This window comes from Heterocephalus glaber, unplaced genomic scaffold, assembly GCF_053883595.1.
Source record: "Heterocephalus glaber isolate CG9 unplaced genomic scaffold, H.glaber_assembly_v1.0 deba00001600, whole genome shotgun sequence".
Classification (NCBI taxonomy): Eukaryota; Metazoa; Chordata; class Mammalia; order Rodentia; family Bathyergidae; genus Heterocephalus; species Heterocephalus glaber.
In genome coordinates this window covers 1,635,374-1,653,979 of record NW_028258372.1, presented here as the reverse complement: position 1 = coordinate 1,653,979, position 18,606 = coordinate 1,635,374, and the positions used below count along the sequence as shown (strand labels likewise).

Below are 18,606 nucleotides of genomic sequence, written 5' to 3'. Positions count from 1 at the left end.
AGACTTTGCCATGGAGTTTGGCCCTTAACAATTGTCTACTGCAGTCAAATATTACATTTTATATTGTGGAACTCAGGGGCCTTGCCATTGTGTGGAGCACATAGCAGAAACATTTATTTTTTAATTAACTGGCTGTTGCTCACCACCAGCTGGGCAAGTTCATTGAAGAAAATACTCACTCAGCCCATATTCAAAAGAGCAGCTCCGGATTCTCCTTTTGGGGTGAATGAGAGTCCACTGAATTCAGAACCATTAGGGGAGGAGAGGACTGTGTATATTTTGCATTTCTCACTAATTCAGTACCAGGACTAAATATAGTGTTATTTAATGTTACGAAATTGGCCCATTTCAGAGTCATTTTAAGTAAACCCATACACTGAAGCTTTAGTATTTCATTTGGGTCACCTGGATTCTCTGTGAATACAAGAAAAGGAACCAAACAGTGTTTAAGTAAAGATTCCTGTTGGGTTTTACTTCCTCTGTGTCCTCAAGCTCAACTCCTTCCCAGCAGAAGATGCCATAGCACAGGGGTAACCCTTCCCCCTTCCCTCCACTCCGAGCTGGTGTGGAGCTCAGCTGCCTGGCTGCTTCCTGGGCGCCACACAGCAGGCTTAGGATTGGTGCACAGATTTTGACGGTGTACATAGTCCCTGAGTCGGTCTGCTGACTTTAAGGTTTTTAAAGCCTGCTTTTCTATGTCGGGTACTCTTGGAGCTCACATCCCCAATCTCCATGAGCCTCAGCTTCCTATTGATGATGCAGAACCTGTTGTGTGAATGAAAAATACAATGTGTGTTTAAACAAAGCATTTTATTATGCTAAAAGACACATTACCAAGAACCTCCCTCAAAATTCTCCCCCGTTTCTTTGAACACACTTATCCCATCATTCTGGCCACTTTCTGAAGCAGTTCTGGAAGTCTTGTTTCATGAGTGTCTTTAGTTGTGCTGTCATGGCCGACACCATGTCTTGAATTGATTCAAAACCTTTACCTTTCATGGTGATAATGCCTTTGGAGAAGAGCCAGAAGTTTCACGGGGCCAGATCCAGTAAATAAGGTGAATGAAGACACACTGACCTATTTTTATGAATTTGCCTTTTCAGCAACAGCATTCACTGCATTTTTGATCACATCTTGTGAAGACACTCATGAAACAGGACTTCCAGAACTGCTTCAGAAAGTGGCAAGAATGATGAGATAAGTGTGTTTGAAGTGAGGAGGAGGATTCTGAGGTGAATTAATGATAATGTGTCTTTTACTACAATACAATTTTTAAATTTAACATTCACCATATTTTTTCATCACCCCTGTAGTTTGCATCCCCATCAGTTTGTGGTGGTAGAAGATGTAAGATTAGCTCTTCTGAGTTTCTTAAGCGAGACAGGCCAACTTGAGCTGGGGTATGATCCCAGCCCAGAACTCCCCTCAAATGTTACACAGCAGAAGTCAGGGGAGCCTTTATGGGAACCTCGTGCCAGTGGCTCACCCTCCAGCAAGGGGGGTTCCAGCTGCTTTTCAAGAAGGGGAGGTGACCAGATGAACAAGCCTCTTAGGAACACGGGGCTGCCGGTTTGAGAACCACTCAAGAGGCAACAGAACAGCTGCAAAATATGATAAAATCACATGAAAAGTTCATTGATTTTGCAGCAAAACTGCAAGTACTTCACTTTATAATAATTGTTCCCTCATGCTCTCAAATCTTGTACTTGAGCTCCAAGGGCATTGGGGTCAGGCGGTGTTCAGCAAACAGGCTGCGAAGACAAAGGCACATGGCTGAAGAGACACTTTAATCATGAGCTAATTTACAAACCAAAGCAAAACAGACTCCCGGTTTTGTCTAAGATTATTAGAAGATGTTAATTCTCTGTTTAAATTATTTCTCTCACTCCTTTCTCCGAGCTCATAACTAGGGGGAAAAAGGAACATCATCCACCCAATCTCGCGCCCCAATTCTTATCTTCCTAATTAAATTTTCCAACTTGGCATCCACGGTGGGTGGGTTACTTTTTTCCCCTTTCTTCTTTTCTCTCTGAGGACAATGTACTTATTATTCAAATTCTTATTGCTTCTTGGTGTGAGCAGCTAGCATCTCGATAAAATGGCTTCTAGCCCTTTCTCCTTACTTTTTCTTTCGACCGGGAGAAATAATGAAAGAGCTTGGACTGGAATGAGTTCCTCTCAGGTCCCAATCTGGGGGAATCCGGTGGGCTGCTCAGTAGAGGCTGAGACCCTATCTGTTGTCCTTCTCCTCCTCCTCCTCCTCCTCCTCTTCCTCTGTGTCAGGCTTGGCCTTGCCCTGCTTTGTCTTGGTTGTACTATCTTCCAGGTTGGCAGGGTCCCATGTCCAGGATTTAAAAGTATGTGAGCAAACAAACCCCAAACTGGCCTAACTCTCAATTATCTGCATGAGTGGAAGACTAATCCAATATTCATTTCCACTTGGCTTTGATTTGAACAGGACAGATTTACCTGGCTGTTTCCGCTTTGGTTGGGTGAATAGTGTTAACATTTTCCATATGTCCGTGGATTGCACCCAAGGAATATTGTGGTGTGGAAGGGAAACCAATTTGAATAGGAGCATCTAACAAAGGTAATCCACGTATGGTGTCTCGGGGGTGCTGGCCTCCCACCATTTCGGCTCCTTTGTTTTCATCCAATCAAAGCATCCAGGTGCACCAGAAGCTCTTAACTCATTTGTCCTCCTGGATGGTAAGTCAAGGCAATCCACCAGTGGGCTCGTGTATTCCAGGCACAGTTCTTCTGGGGACACAGCTCTGAAGTCACCATGGAACTGATGGAGTTTATACACTTGGGAGAAAGACAGCCATGCCCACAGGACACACCGGTGAGCACTGCGAGGGGGTCCACAGGAGAGGAGTAGGTACACCCTGTAGGGACACTGATGGGCACTTCTCAGGGGACACGGCACAAACTCTCTTAGCTGAGACCTAGAGAGCAGGCAGGAGGGCTTGAGGAGATGCAGGAGGAGGCTGTCCCAGGCAGGGAGGTCCCCTGTGACCAAGTCGAGGGTCAGAAAGGCAGAGCGTGTGACTGAGACCCAGGGGCAGAGGCTGGAGGACTGGGGTGGAGGTGAGGGGAGAGATGGGGCCCGCGGAGCTTGTGAAGTAAAAGTTATGAGCACTGTGGTGTCACAGTCAAGAAACCCGGAAGTCACTGGACATTCCGTCCCTCTTGTTTTACAGGTAAGTGAAGTAAGAACGGAAGAGGGGAAGCGGTGATAGAAGGTGGGGAAGATGGAGCTAAATCCAAGTACTTTAGTCAGACGCCTACCACGCTTCCCTGTAAAGGTAATGCTTCGGAACAGCAATGACAGCAACGACAACAAGAATCCAGGACACACAACAAATCTATTTATATGAATACAAAAGAGGACTTCCAGAACTGCTTTGAAAAGTGTCAATGACATAGGAGGTCGGGCTTGGCAAAGCTGCTTGGGGGAAATAAGCGGGGCCTGTCAATTATAAGACCCCAGGGCAGCACCAGATAACTTTCAGGGCCTCTTCTGTAGACCTTCTCTCGATTTCCATGAGATGTGGGCCGTGTGAAAGAGAGGAGACGCAAGGAGCTCAATATCCTACTCAGTACTCTGCACGCTAGCCTTTCCCGAGCCTTCCAGACCCAGGAGGTACTTTTGTTGTTACTTTTTATCATTTTCTCTCTCCTTTTGGCCTAAGTTTGCTCTGCAGAGCTAGTTCTTCCCTTACCCCTTCACTCCTCTTTTAGAAATAAACTTTTGGCACTGTTTTTGGCTTGTCTCATCCAATTCTTTGTTTGAGACAAGAAGGACCTAGAATACTTTTGTTTGGCGAGCCATTTATAAAGGAACAACCCAACGACAGCAAGAATGGTGGGATAAGGGTGGTTGAAATGAGAGTGAGTATTTTTAGGGGGGTTAATGGCAATGTGTGTTTTACCTTAATTTAAAAAAATGAACATTCCATATATATATATATAGTACCGGGGATCGAACTCTGGTCCTTGCACTTGCGCAGGGGGAGGCGAAACCACTGAGCTAAATCCCTGGCCCTCCCCATATATTTTGATCATTCTTGTGTCTTTGTTCACCTCCTTTCTTCAGGTATTCTGATCAGACTGTGACTCCTCCACTAAGCTGGCCCTTCTGGACCTACTCGCCTCTCTGACCTGCCACATGGAAATCCCAGTAAGGCTCCTGGTCCAGCAGGGTGGACTGGGAAGTGCCAGACCCATGAATTCACACATTTTATGATACGTAGATACACAGAAGGCAATGAGTAATTTAACTCTCCATTTACCTATGAAGACTTTATGACGCAGTTTCTATTCTATAAACAATCATTTAAAATACACGATGGTAATTCACTTTAAGAATCCTGCAATAATTTCATTGAAAAAAAACTCCTTTTAAAATTGAAATGCATCTTACCTTCTCTCCCTAACTTGTCCCATAAATGATCCCACAAGAGCAGAATTTTGTGTATAGTTTCTCAAAGTGGGTGTGGATCTCTTTTTAGTCTCAGGAAGTTTGTCATATTTGGGGGGCCTTATAGTTTATCTCTGAATCCTCTAGGGATACAAATGTTACCAAATATCCCAAGGAGAGTGTAGGCTACAGCTCAGGAAGGACTTTGTGACACAGGGAGACTGTGGGATATTTCCTATAAAATACTTGTAATAATTATACAAAGAAAAGGTTGGGGAGGTCCCCTGTACCTCGAGGGCTGGAAGGGCAGAGTTCAATGACTTCTCCAGTCTCGTCCAGCCCTAAGAGCCTTTGTTGTGATTGCTCTGCCCTTTCCAGCTCTCTGCTTCTGATGCAGACTTTGCCTGCTGGAGCTGTGAGCTCCGTGTAAGAAACTTCCAGCTCCTTGCGCCTGTCAGTGACCTTGTGCCAGCTGGCTGACCTGTGCTTTCTGGGGACACCAGGCCAGGACCATGGGCTCCTCCGATTTGCTTTGACAGTGTAGCTTCCAGGAGTGCCCAGGATGTGTGCAGCTGATGAACCCCTTCCAGGGAGAGTCTGCCTCCACTAGATAGCGTGGGAGGGGATTCCCAGGCATCCTCTCACACTGTGCAGAGAGACTGATTGTCTTTTACAGTGTTTTCTTTGTATGTTACTGGTTATGCATGGTTGACTGAATAACCCATTTCTGGAATCAACCATCAATCATCAATCATCGAGTTCAGCCTAATTATAGGGCCTAGGTATGGTTCAAGCTAACCAGGAGTCTGTTCCCTCTCTCTTTGAGTACAAAATGAACTTGCATGTGGTGTATTTTAGATATACAGTATTAGCAAAGTATTTGGGAATAGGATGAGTTCAACTTAATATTATGTATGCTCACTGCAAAGAACATTTGAATCAATAACCGATTTTCTGTGTTTGCATATATTTTATTTTTTTTAAATTTTATTTTATTGGTACATTTTAGGTATACAATATAATGACATACATCATTGGAAATTGGCACCTTTACATAACCTCTCTTGGTTCTTATATTTTCCCCTTTCCCCTGCCCTCCCTTCAATCCCTCCATCCCTCCCTATGTACAAATATTTTATTTCCATTTTTTCATTTTCTCATATTAATTCCATTCCCTTCTTTCCTTTCCCCTACCCCTCCCACTTCCCCTTCCCCTTTGCTCCTTTTCTTCCTATTTCACATTATCTATTATACCTTTTAGTCCTTATTTAAACTTTAAGTTTCTCACACTAGAGAAACTATTCAGTATTTACACATGTGTGTCATATTTATTTCACTTAAGAGTATTGCCTCAATGTGCAACCATTTAGCTATAAATATCTTTAATTTCTCATTTTTTATGGCTGAATAGTACTCCATTTATTAAAAAAGCACATTTTCTTTATCCAGTCTCCAGTTGATGGGTATTTGGGCTGTTTCTAAGTTTTAGCTATCACAAACTGTGCTGCTATGAACATGGGTGCACATATATCACTGTGGTATGATTCTTTTAATTCTTTGGGGAAGATACCCAGCAGGGGAATAGCTGGGTCAAATGGGACTTCCAGTCCTAGTTCTTTGAGGTATCTCCATACTGATTTCCACAGTGCTTGCACCAGTCTGCACTCCCACCAGCAGTGGAGCAAGGTTCCTCTTTCCCTACAGCCCCACCACCATTTGTTATTTATTGATTTCTTGATAGCAGCCATTCTTTCTGGGGTGAAGTGGAATCTCAGTATTGTTTTCATTTGCATCTCTCATATGACCAGTGAGGTTGAACATTTTTTCATGTTTATTTGCTATTTCTACTTCTTTGAGAAATATCTGTTCATTTCAGATGCCCATTTTTGGATTGGGTCTTTAAATTTGGGAGGTCTGATTTTTAAAAGTTTTTTTTTAATAGATTCTAGATAGTAGACCTTTGTCTGAGGAAGAGCAGGTGAAGATTTTTTTCCCCACATTGTGGGTTGTCTCTTCACTCTGTTGGTGGTTTCTCTTGCTGTGCAGAAGCTTTTTAGTAAGAAGACATCCCACTTGTTGATTGTTTGTTCTAGTTCATGGGCAACTGAGGTTTTGTTCATAAAATCTTTTCCTACACCAATGTCTTCCAAAGTTCTACCTAACCTCTGTTCCAGCTGGTTCAGTGTTTCTGTTTTAATATTTAGATCTTTAATCCATTTCAATTTTAGTTTAGTGCATAGTGGGAGATATAGGTCTAGTTTTAATCTTTGGCAAGTTGAAAGCCAATTTTTCCAGAACCATTTATTAAAGAGGCTATCTTTCCTCCAGTGAGGGTGTTTGGCTCCTTTGTCAAAGATGAGGTGGCTGAGTGTGTCTGGTGTTGATTCTGCATCTTCTAATCTGTTCCACTGGTCCTCAGGTCTGTTTCTTTGCCAGTACCATGCTGTTTTTATCACAGTAGCTTTGTAGTATAGTTTCAAGTTGGGGGTTTTGATACCCTCTGCCATGTCTCTGTTACCTAGAATTGCTTTTGCAATTCTTGACTCTTCTTGTTCCAAATGAATTTTTGGATTGTTTTCTCAAGGTCCATGAAGTATGTTGCTGGGATTTCAATTGGAATTGCATTGAATCTATATAGCAGTTTTGGAAATATGGCCATTTTTCACTATGTTGATCCTTCCTAACCAGGAGCAAGGGATGTCTTTCCATTTTCTGATATCGTCTTCAATCTCTCTTTTCAGAGTGCTGTAGTTTTCAGAGAAGAGGTCTTTGGTTTCTTTTGTTAGGTTGATTCCTGGGTATTTCAGTTTTTTGGATGCTATTGTGAAAGGAATTATTTGCCCTATTTCTGCCTCAGTGAGTCTGTTATTCGTGTAAAGGAAAGCTATTGATTTTTGTGTGTTGACCTTGTATCCAGCTACTTGACTGAATTTGATTATGAAGTCTAGAAGACTTTTAGTGGAATTCTTGGGGTTTTCTATATAGAGCATAATGCCATCTGCAAATAATGACAACTTCACTTCTTCATTTCCTATTTTTATTCCTCTTATTTCTTTCTCTTGTCTAATTGCTGTGGCTAATGTTCCCAAAACTATATTGAACAGGAGTGGTGATAGTGGACATCCTTGTCTTGTTCCTGATTTTAGTGTGAAGGATTTCAGTTTTTGACCATTTAGTATGATACTGGCTGTTGGTTTTTCATAGATGACTTTTATCAGATTGAGGTAGAGACCGTCTATTCCAATTTTTTGTATGGTTTTGATCATAAATGCATGTTGGATTTTGTCAAATGCTTTTTCTGTGTCTACGGAGATAATCACATGGTTTTTGTCCTTGGCTCTATTGATATAGTGTATTACATTTATTGATTTGTGTATATTGACCCATCCCTGCATCCCTGGGATGAATCCCACTTGATCAGGGTGTATGATCTTCTTGATGATTTTCTGCATTCTGTTTGCCAGTATCTTATTAAGGATTTTTGCATCTATGTTCATTAGTGAGATTGGCCTATAGTTCTCTTTTTTGGTTGGGTCTTTCTCTGCTTTGGGGATCAAGGTGATGCTTGCTTCCAGGAATGAATTTGGGATTATTGCTTCCTTTTCAATTTCATTGAAGAGTTAAAACAGTCATGGCAGTAGTTCCTCTCTAAATGTCTTGTAGAATTCAGCAGTGAAGCCATCAGGACCTGGGCTTTTCTTAGTTGGTAAGTTTTTAATTACATTTTCAATTTCATTGATTGATATTGGGTTGTTTAGAATTTTTAGATCTTCGTTGAACTTTGGTAATTCACACATATTTAGGAATCTGTCCATTTCTTCTGTGTTTTCCATCTTCTTGGCATACAGGTTCTCGAAGTAGGTATTGATGATCCTGTGTATTTCTGCTGGGTCCATTGTAATTTCATCCTTTTCATTCCCAATTGCATGGATTTGGGCCTTTTCTTTCCTTTTTCTGATAAGGACGGCTAAGGGTTTGTCAATTTTGTTTATTCTTTTGAAGAACCAACTCTTGGCTTCATTGATTTTTTTGTATCATTCTCTTAGTTTCCTCTGCATTGATTCCTGCTCTGATCTTTACAATTTCCTCCACTGTATGAACTTTGGGTTTGTCCTGCTCTTCTTTTTCTAGAAGCTTGAGCTTCAGCATCAGGTTGTTTAATTGGGCTTGCTCTGTTTTCCTAATATGAGTATTCACTGCTATGAATTCCCCTCATAAGACTGCTTTCATTGTGTCCCATAGATTCCAATATGTTGTATTGTCATTGTCATTTAATTGTAGGAACAGTCTGATTTCTTTTTTAATTTCCTTTGTGACCCAGAAGTTATTAAGAAGTGTGTTGTTCAATTTCCATGTGTTCATGAGATTCTTGCAGTTTCTTTTGTTATTGATCTCCAATTTCATCACAGTATAGTCTGATAATATACAGGGGATAACTTCATTTCCTTTGCACTTACATAAACATGTTCCATGAGTGAGCATGTGGTCTATTTTATAGAATGACCCATGTGCAGCTAAAAAGAACCTGTATTCTGATTTTGTGGGGTGGAACACTCTGTAAACATTTTTAAAGTTCATTTGTTCAAGACTTTGATTGAGTTTAGTATTTTGTTGCTTATTTTTTATCTAGTTGATCTATCTATTTGTGACAGTGGGGTATTGAGGTCCCCCACTACTATTATATTAGTGCTTATTTGATTTTTCATGTTTGTTAGTATTTGTTTTATATAGTTGGGTGCAGTAGTGTTTGGTGCATATATGTTTATGAGTGTCATCTCTTCCTCTTGGATTGTTCCCTTTACAAGGATGTAGTGTCCTTCTCTGTCTCTCTTAATCAGTCTTGATTTGAAATCCACTTGATCTGCAAAGAGAATAGCTTTTCCTGCTTTTTTTTTCAGTTCCTGTCACATGGAGTATTGTTTTTCCACCCTTTAACTTTCAGTCTATGAGTTTCTTTTTGAATTGTGTTTCTTATATGCAGCACATTATTGAATCGTGCTTCTTGACTCATTCTGCCAGTCTGTTTCTTTTGATTCATGAATTGAGACCATTAACATTGATGGTGATAACTGATACTTATTGACTTATCATTGTCATGACTTTTTCTTTCTGTTGGATTCTCCCCCTTTGTGTTTAATTTCTAGTCATGCCTGATGGATTCATTCTGCTGGGCTTCTGGAGTTTGTGATCCTCGTTGTCTTTTCCTAGGATATTGTCTAAAATGTTTTGGAGTGCTGGTTTGGTATTCATGAAGTTCCTAAGCTGATCTTTGTCATGAAAGTATCTTATTTCTCCATCGATTTTGAAAGATAGTTTTTCAGGGTACATCAATCTGGGTTGGAGGCTGTTTTCCTTCAGGGCTTGGAATATGTCACTCCAAGCTCTTTTTGCCTTGAGGGTTTGCATTGAGAAGTCTGCTGTGATTCTGATGGGCTTTCCTTTGTATGTGATTTGTTTCTTTTCTCTAACTGCTTGTAGAATTTTGTTCTTCTGTTGGGTTTGTGGAATCTTAACTCTTATATGCCTATGTGTAGATGTTTTTGATCAAGGCTAGCTGGAGTCCTATATGCCTCACTTATCTGTATGTCAAGCTCTTTCCCCCGTTTAGGAAGTTTTCTGACATCACTTCTGTGAACAGTTTTTTATGTCATCTGCACTCTCTCCTGTTTCTTCATTGACTCTGATCACTCTGAGGTTATTCTTCTTTGCATCGTCTAGCAGCTGCTGGATTGATTTCTCATGGTCCCTTACAATTTTTAAAAAATTTTTCTTTTCCTGGTCACTAATTGGAATCTTATCTTCTATATCTGAAATTCTGTCCTCACTTTGGCTCATTTTGCTGCATAGGCTTTGAATGGAGTTTTTAATCTCCTGGAAATCTGTTTGCATCTGTTTTATGGATTCCATTTCTTTCCTATGTTGGAATTCCATCATGTTTCTCCGCTTCTCTATTATTTTTAATCTGTATCCTCTCTAGATTTATTAATCATGTCTTGCATTATGGGCACAATCTCTGCTGTTACCTGAGAAATGAACAAACATTGGACTGAAACCTCAAAAACTATGAGTCAAAATAAATTTCCTCTTTTTTAAATTGATTGCCTCAGGTATTTTATTATAGTATCAGAAAGCTAACATGATAATAAACCTTACTTTAAAAAGCTTGGAATGAAATAAAGAGTAAAAGTTTAATTCACAGTGGCCTATTTCTATAACAAGAATAAAGCCTCTACATAGAAATATATACATACATATACATATGTCACACATAAATAAAATCAAATGGTTTCTAGAAGTAAACTCATTGCTATAAAAAATATCCCTCAAGTAAAAAGTAAAAAGTCCTTCATATTTAAGAATTGAGGACTCACATGAGTCTCAAACTATACCTTTTATTTATGTCAAGATTTATCAAATTAAAATATATTCAGTAGCACTGCTCCCAGCACAGAGGAGGAGTCTTCTGGGCAGCTGTAGCACTGCTCCCAGCACAGAGGAGGTGAGCTGGGTGGGCACTAACAGCACCCCCCACCCTGTTGAAATGAGAAGACACGTAAACAAGCCTCAGAATCAGACTGCCAGATCACCTACAGCAACCCCAAAGGGAAACAAGATGGAAGTTGATGCTCAACCACGTGGACTCCCTGAATTGGCAACAAAAAGAGGATCTGGAAAAAATGAAATCAGAAATAATTTCTCAGATAACACCAGAGATTGTACCCATAGCGCAAGACATGGTTAATAAATCTAGAGAGGATACAGATTAAAAAAAAATAGAGAAGCTGAGAAACATGGCTGATATTTTGTGAAATATATTTAAGGGCATACATTTTCTTAGAAGTCACTTAGGATACATGCTATTGATTTTGATATCATATTCTGTTTTTTTACATTTCTAAAGAGTTATTTGCATATTTATTACCTCTTTAATCCTAGATTTTTCTTGGAAGCATGTTTATATTTCTATGTAATATTTATGTTACATTTCTATGCATATCTGTGGGGCACTGGGGTGTTATACAGCAGCAAACCCCAATCTTTTTGGCACTAGGAACTGTTTGGGTGGAAGACATATTTTCTACAGACCAAGGGTGGAGGATGGTTTGGGCATAATGCAAGCACTTTATATTTAATGTGGACTTAATTTCTATTATTATAACATTATAATATATAATCAAATAACTATATAACTCATCATAGTGTAGAATCAGTGGAAGACTGAGCTTGTTTTCCTGCAATTGTGTGATGGGAGACAATGACACTTGAAGTTTGTTGTTTATGTCAACTATGTCTATTCCATAGTTTTGTTCATTGCTATTACTGCAGAAAATCCTGCTTCACAAGGATAGAATGTTGAAAATGGAAGCAGACTTTTCAGTGCCTTTTTTTTTTTCAATCTCAGGATATTCCCTTGACTTTAATCCAGAATGTATGGAGATTTGAAGTTGTCTCAAACATACTTTTAAGGTCACCATTGTTTGCTATCTAAAGCAATGGATCCTCTTCTAGTACAGACAGAGTTGATTCATCTGGCTTATTCACAAATGGGTTGTAAGTCCATTCCTTCCAAGTTTAGGGGTATTCTGTGGTTAAGAAGCAATGTTCAAACTCTCTTGAAAGCTGAGATAGGTGATAATGAATTATCTGGGAGAAAGAAGACTCTGGATTCATCTTTTCCAAAATCTCTGCTAATGTTTGAAAATGTCAGAAATCCTGTGTTCACTTATTGCCTCCATAATTCCAGTTTGCTTTGAATGCAGCCACTTCACCTGCTGATTTGACTTGAACACAGTTGTCACTGTCCCTCAAAGTGTCAGATAGAGTCTGTTGAACATGTCATAGGAGTAAACAAGTTTTGCAATCCATTCTGTGTCACTGAAATGTGCTGCCAATGGTGACTATTTTTCTAAAAGAAATCTCCAAAGCAGCTTTCATAACTCAAAAACTGGTCAGTGATCTATCTTTAGAAAGCAATTTCACCTCTGTGTACAAAAGAAGATGTGTGTGCTTCTCAAGAGCTGCACAGTTAGCATGTACTATAATATGGTTGATAATTTTGATCACATCCTGTAAAATGTTGTTCAGTTCAATGACATTTTTTGGCTTGTCAGTGTTTCTCTAGGATGATACAGTGCATAGACTCATGTTGAGAAGAGACGTCTTTGACCCTAGTAGTGAAACCAGAAAGTTGTCCAGTCCAGCCATGGAAGCCACTCTTTAGCAGCAGGCAGGATCAACTCTTTACCAATAGTAAAGGGCTTCTTAGCTTTAGCAATGCTGTTAGCCACTAAGAATGAGGCTCTCAGTGCAGACACATTTGATGAGGTGGTGGCCTTCAAGAATTGCTTCTGTTCTTCATATTCATTTTTTTCTTTTGGAAAACTCCAAAGGCTTGTCTTTTAATGCGAGGTTCCTGGTCTTCATGTTACAAAGCAGTTCTAAAGTTTCCATAGCATTGTTACATAGCTAGGCACCACATATTATATAATGCAGGTTTGGAGAATGTGAATCATCTGTAGCAATTAACCCATAATTGAAGTAGGATTCATATAAATTCAGCTTTCTTTTTGTTGACAGTTTTAAGAGTCTTCTGCTCTCTTATTATTGTGTCTTTCTCCCTTTTCAAAGATGCTCTCTAGTGACATTTATTTTTTACTCATTTTGACTAGGGGTTGGGTTAGCTTGTGGGCTTACCAAAAGTGTGACTGAGACAAGTACACAGTGCAAAAAAAGAGGTACAAAATGAGGAGGTCATGCAGTGACTAAAATAAGTGTCAGATTCTGACTTAAAGCCTGCCACCAGGGGAAGCTGGATAATTGAAGTACATCAAGTCTCTTGCCACTCTAAAGCCTGCCAACAAGTGCAGTTTAGTTGTCACTTGCCACTCACTGATAGGGTTTTGGTATGAGTCTGCAAGCAATGGATTTATTATGGTCTCTGTGCAGTCAGACCTCTCTCTGACGTTATTGCAGCTGCTCCCCAGTGCTAACATCATCACTTCAGCTCCACCTGAGATCATCAGGCATTAGAGTCTCAAACTAGACCCTTTCATGTGGAGTTCACAGTAGGGCTTATGCTCCTATGAGAATCTAATGCTACTCCTGATCTGACAGGAAGTGTAGGTCAGGTGGTGATATGAGCGATGGGGAAGAGCTACAAATACAGATGAAGCTTCACTTCTCACCTTCTCCTATGTAGCCCATTTCCCAAGAGGTCATGGACTGGTATCAGTCTGTGATCTGGGGCTTGGGGGTTGCTACTGTAGAGAATACTGGGGTATGCCACCTTGTTCTCCCTGCAGGACCAAGGCATTTATTCAGCTAATGAGTCACTGCTGAGTCCATGTAGGTTTTGCCTTCAGCTAAAGGAGGCTGCTCACTAAAAACCACAGCCCTTCTCAAGGCAGTTTGCATTGCATCCCATGACTGGTTATGAGGGGTACAAAGGCCTAACTTCCATGCCTTCTCTTGGGACAAATAAAGGGGAGCCCCAGAACCAGAATTCCCATAGGATAAACTGGGCTTTCTATTACTATTCCACCCTGACCCAGCTTCTTCTTCTCCCAGTTTTGCTTCCCTCCATCTCTCAGACGTTGCTCTGGGAACTCTATGGAAAACCCCTGCACACAGATGTGCACCTTAGAGTGCATTTCCTGGGGAACTTGACCCAGAAAACCAGCTTTTGGTTTGTTTTTTCTAATGTAATTTATCTTTTCCATGTAATTTATCTTCTACATGCACATGTAGGAGAGTTTCTACACTTAAAGTGAAATTGCTGAGTTCAAGGGCATATGCCTCTTCATCTTTACCAGATCTTCAAGTGCTTTTGCCAATTTTTCCCCTCACTAACGCCAGCAGCAGTGGACTCATGTTCTTTCTAATGCTCTTTATTACTCCCTAGGTACAGCTTTCTTGGGTCACTCCAGGCCTAACTCTCATAGACAATTTATAGGCAGTTTGAAAACATAATCCCAGCAAATTTCCACCTTTCATAGATTAATTCTGGATGTTCACTTCCATTATGAATATCATTATTGCTAAAAAAATATATTTAGTTGTCAAAATACAAAACTAGGAGCTGGGAAACCTGTGTCCTAGACCCACTCCCTAGGATAAGTAGTATGGCCTAGACTCAGTCTCTTCCTCTCTGGACCTCATTTTTCTTATCCAGTAAATATGAAGGTTAGACCGGAGACTCTGCTAGACCCTGTCCACTCCTTCTACCCCCATCCATATCCCACCACTGTTTCTATGGAAGCCATTTTTAGAGACTGTGCTCTGTCTTCTGAAAAAGAGAGAAATCTCTTGCTTCTCGTGGTGACTGAGGGCAGGGTTCGGATGGGAAAATACCCAGAAGTGAGGAGGGAAAGATTGGGATGGATTTCTTCATTCTTTCCTTTTATGCTGCTCCCCCAACCCACCCCAGCCTCCATCTAACTCAAATTTGGATACCCTGCTCACTGGTCTACAGACAGTGTTCATCAACTCTTATTTAATAATTTTTTGTTTTTGGTACCAGGGATCGAACTCGGGACCTTGCGCTTGCAAGGAAGGCAGTGGCACCACTGTGCTGAATCTCCAGGCCTTATTTAATAGTTTTTATTTAGTTATATTTTGTTTGAGATGCTATGCAAGATAAATAAAAAGTAAAAGTTCTGGTCTGTTATGGTTTGAGGCTAGATGTCCCTCCAAAGCCTCAAGTGGTGATGGACTTGATCTACAGCTTCCAGTGTGAAGCTGGAACTGATTCATGTTGCAATGCTAGGCTCAAGGGCACTAGGATTAAGGGTGTGAGTGCTGCCCGTCCTAAGTGGTCTGAATAAGGTAAAAGGGGCAGGGAGACACTGTTAAGGTTCTCTTGTTACCTTTGCTGCCTTGGGTGCAACAATGGGTTCTACCATGCTCCTTTCTCATCCCTGCCTTGGAGTCAGTTGATTATGGACTGAAACCTCTATGAACTGTAAACCAAATAAACCTCCTCCCTTTTAACTTTAGATGTTGGGTTTGTGTTAGCAATGAGAGAGAAAGGTAACTAACACCTGGTCCCTTAAAAGTTAAAGTTCCCTGGGCTGGGATGTAGCTTGGTGGCACAGCACCTGCCTGGCAAGTATGAGGTCCTGAGTTCTATCCTTAGTACCAAGAAAAGTCCCCCCCCCCCAAAGTTAAAGTTTACTGATGGAAATATTTACTGGTGCTATTTTGGCACCTATGGGAATATGAGTTGAATGAGACTCAGGTCCTCCCCTCACAGGGCACAGTCTGATTCCAGATCTGGCACACGTACTTGATGAATAGAAGGCAACTCCAGGGCATGGTCTAGAGGTGCTACAAGTGTGGCCAGGAATGAACGCTCTCTGGCCCCGGCATTGCCAAATCCTTGCTGTGGGAATGCAGTTTGAGGTGGCACCAAAAGAATGTCAAAGAGGAGCCGAGCCCTTATTATCTATTCTGCTTCTAGTGTACATGCCTAATGCTTCTTCATGCAGGGAAATGAATGGAAGCTAAACTCACAGTCAACTATACAAGATGCCAGAGGACCTTGGAGCCTGCTCCCCATGTCCCTCTTCTTAATGTATCTTTATTACTGGCAACACTGATTTTCGTTCAGGGTCTTAGACTCTTTTTTCTGAGACTTAGGGGTAGAAAGAAGAATGTAAGCAGGGGGCTACTAGAGAGGGTCTCTAGTTTTCTCTGACAGCCCAGGCATTGGTTTATGTGCAAAAATAAATGCTCAGCAGCCACGAAAATAAATGACCATGTGTCCTGTTTACTGATTGGAAGAAACCATCATCAAATTTAATAGAAAGGAGCTCCAAGAGCTTAAGGAAATGAATCAAAATCTATCTTCTTCCCTATTAATTTCTTTTAAACTTTTGTTGTTTTACTTTTACTTTTGTGTACATGGGTGTGAAATTCCTTATTGCCAGCAGAATTGACCACTACTGGACAGATGTCTGTGTTCATAGTCTGTGGATATAGGGGCAGGAGCAGGAAGTGCAGATACTGGGGATTGATTAAAGAACATACGGGAAGAATCAATACAAATAATACCAAGTGAATTGGAACTCCAGTGACCAAGCTATATTTAAGCTAAATGGCTGGTCAGTTTTCATCTTGGATGGAAATGTCATTCAATAGGTTCCCTTCTGGGAATACTGCCACAAACAATTATAGAAAATTGACTTTATACCTGAATTCCCAAATGAAAGGGACAAGCTCCAGGCACCTGAATTCTCAGATGAACACAGAAATATTCAGATGAAATGATCTGGAACCATATAAAAGCACATCGTATTTTTTGAGGCAATATATCAACATGTGCAAAAGGTGCAAGCCAGTGGAATCAAGGGGACTGACACAGGTGCATGGGGTTAATCAGGGGAGATTAGCTAAAGAATATATATGTAAATGAAGACACAGATTGGGATTGAGGGTGTGGGTGTAAATTCCAGGTATGTAGATCTGCTCCCTTCAGTGGTGGCTTTGGACCACAGGGATGCCAGCGGAAATCTTCCTGTCTCCATCCACCTTAAATTCCCCGCACCCACAGCCTACAGATCTGAGGAAGGGAGCGCATATCACATTTTCTCTGCAATTCAACTCCATGTGAGTTCGTCTCCAAAGTCTCTCTGTGCCTTCTTTCGCATTTATTTCCCACAAAGCTTTACATTCATGCCCAACATTAACATATCAATGCCACCAGTGTGCAAATGTTTCTATTAAGTTACTTTCAGTTTGGAATGGCTAACATACCATTGTAATTCCATTAAATGTAAACAATGAGAAGAAAGAAAATACTCCAATGTCCTCCCTTTTAAGACCTCAAACTAGATTATTTTATTCCCCTAACAGGTGAAAGTCCTTTCGCTCAACAAATGAGACATAGATACTTTGCTATTAGAGGCTATTTTGAAAGGCTTTCCCCTCTGTTACCTTTCCCATTCATTTGCATTTGAGGTATAGTGTTAATTTGTGAACATAGGCACTCAATCAGAGGAACCCTATCAAGAGTGTTAAAAAGAGGCAGATAATCCAAAAGATATTTTTATTTGTCCTTGGAATATATAGTACATATATACTTACCTTTGGATAGAAGAATGCTTGACATTCCAAATATTTATTTCAAACAAAATTAGGAAGCCAAATTGCAAAGATTTCCTGTCACTGGAATGAAGAGGCTATGTTCAATTTCTAGTCCTGCCAACTGCGATTAATTCCACCTTGCAACTCACTTCAAGCTGTGGAAAAGCATGAAGGAGTCTCAGACTCATTCATATTTAATTCTCTGCCAAACCTGTTTAGAAGTAGGGAAGGAGTTAAACAGATGAGTTTCAATAGGTTTCCACAAGTGAATAGACTTGAAAAATCAACAGAACTATGATTAACACGAATGTAAGAATTAATCCATAAAAAGCCTGTGTCTGAGGTTCCAACAGAGCAACTTTCCAAATACAGGAGTTAATACAGAGCAATACATCTGTTTTATTATGCACCAGACACTGCTTGTTATAGTAGATATAAGATAAAAAGAAGCAACAAGGCAACCAAAACGTTATTAACCAGTGAATGGTCTAGCTGCTGCCTGTGTGTAAGATTTAAATCCAGAACCCCAAATGTCCACTTCCATTATTATTAAGAATTTAAAAAATTATATGTTTTTATTATAAAAAGCTTTGAATTTGGTCTCATTTACATTTCTACTTACCCATCTGTCCCCTCTAGTGGATTATTTTGAAATCTATCAATGGTGTCACAAAAGGGCCAGTATCCAGGTGTCCAGGGTGCACATGGAAGGGGACCCGTGTTCTAGGTGCTGACTGGGCCGTTGTGTGACCTGAAGACCAGAATGAAACCTCTTTCAGTGTAGCCCTTGGTGTCTTCCTTACCACACCCAGCCTGGTCCTGCATGTTATCATTTTACCAGTAAGTAGTTGAGCGTGTATGTGCCTGTGTAAGACAAGCATTCTAAAAAGACCGAAGCTCCACATTACTACATTCTTGCTATAATACTTAAAAAAAAATTCTTTACTATCATGAAATATTCAGACAGTGTTCCAATTTCTATGGTTATTTCATTAAATTTTCTTAGGTTGCTTTGACTGAAGGAAGATCCAAACAAGATCTGCCCATTACCCTCAGTTAACAGGGCTCAGTCTCTTTCAATCTGCTGGTTTCCCCATCC

The 18,606-nt window shown here is 40.4% G+C and overlaps 1 long non-coding RNA gene across 1 annotated transcript; it reads right to left on the bottom strand.

Annotated features, from left to right (window-relative positions):
• Positions 1-403: 403 nt before the first annotated feature.
• LOC110350958 (uncharacterized) lies at positions 404-3,098 on the bottom strand. Its single transcript, XR_015444466.1, has 3 exons — positions 2,471-3,098; positions 1,488-1,752; positions 404-765 (listed from the first exon to the last, which is right to left on the bottom strand). It is a non-coding gene; the product is annotated as an uncharacterized LOC110350958 (long non-coding RNA).
• Between the last annotated feature and the right edge of the window lie 15,508 nt (positions 3,099-18,606).